This window comes from Macrotis lagotis, chromosome 2, assembly GCF_037893015.1.
Source record: "Macrotis lagotis isolate mMagLag1 chromosome 2, bilby.v1.9.chrom.fasta, whole genome shotgun sequence".
Lineage (NCBI taxonomy): Eukaryota > Metazoa > Chordata > Mammalia > Peramelemorphia > Peramelidae > Macrotis > Macrotis lagotis.
The window spans coordinates 269,012,215-269,013,820 of NC_133659.1; positions in this window are offsets into that span (position 1 = coordinate 269,012,215).

The following is a 1,606-nucleotide window of genomic DNA, read 5'->3' on the forward strand; positions in this document are numbered from 1 at the left end:
GGGATGAACTCATGCAGGGACACCCTGGTGTGGCAGACCTTTCCTGCAGACCTTCTAAGTTGTCTTTTGTGTCTCTGGACTGAGAGGTTTGGAAACCACCACAGCTGCCATTGATTCAGTCCTGTTTCATCTTCTTTATTTCCTGGGGGGCTGGTCTACACCAAAATAAGATTTTCTATGTCATATTTAGCATCTGGATGTCTTATTTCAGAGTAAGTATTAAGAATAAAAAATAATAACTTTGTTAATGGAAATGACTACACAAATGAACCCAGTAGTAACTCTATTAAGACTTCTATCTATGACAATGCAATGGTGAACTTAAACAGCAAAGGCCAGCAGTTATAGCTAGCATATTTATTGATCACTGAGATATGTACAGGCTTATTTTTAAACGTTATTTATGAATGATAAATCCTTGTGTACTAGTGTAGCCAGGTTTTTCAGTAAATAGCATATAATGTTCATATAGTGTGATCTAAAAGACTTTGTGTGACTACGATACAGGACACAATTAAAGCTGGACCAAACACTAGTGATGCCAATAGCCTTTGGAAGTATAATAATTTAAAATCTCTTTCAGCTTTCAGTCTATTAATTTAAAATGACTTGAAAATACTGGAGGGCTCTTATAAGCAATGACAGTGAATGTCTCAATGGAATTCAGTTGCCTCAGTGAAAAATTAGCCCTTCCTATGAAGAAATCTTTGATGTAAGTGTAGCTCTGGGTAAAACTTCTGGATTCAAAGTTTTTTTCCTTCTTACAATCTGCTCAGATCTGGAGTTTTCATAAGTTGTCTCACAGCAGAAAGGAAACATTTTTTTTCATTATAAATTTTGCTCCCTCTTTTCAGTGCTTTAGGTAAGTTATTTCTTGATTGTCTATTCTGCAAACCAATGTACTAGATAAAATAAAATAGAAAAATAAGTACAATTTTTCATTTACCTGGAAATACAAGGCATCAAACTTTAAGCATTTAAATAATAGGGACTTGTATAAAGAACACACAATCATTTGTCAAATGAGTGGTAAATTCTATGAGCTCAAAAGAGAGAAAGATCATTCAGGCAGAAAGTAGAGGAGATGAGAAGACTAATAGATGGGGAGAGAATTAAGTTGGTCCTTGATGATTTCAGCCTCTAACAGTTGGAGTTAGTCATTGATTTCTTGTGAATAGTGCTCAGATTTATAACAGAACTAGCATTTTTAAATGGAATACCATTTGTCCTTTGTATATGTTTTTTTATCAGAATTATGACATCATTACCATAGAAACTCTCATTAATGAAACTCCCTCTATCACTGAAGATTAGCCCTCATTTTGTAATTTCTTGTATCAGACCTGGTATTCCTAGCATTTTTGTTTTGTTTTGTTTTGTTTTTGTGTGTAATTCATCTTTGTTAATTGGGTGAAATATGTGATCTCAGTCTCAAAATAATGATTTAAAATGCATAAAAGAAAACACATAAGATTACAAAGAAAACTAATTACATTGAAATACGTTAAATAAAATTTTTAAAAATGTTCATAGTCCCAAGTTAAGAACATTGAGACTTAGAGAATTTTTTTGGTCATTGATAAAGTGCCTTTTCCAGGGTTGGCAT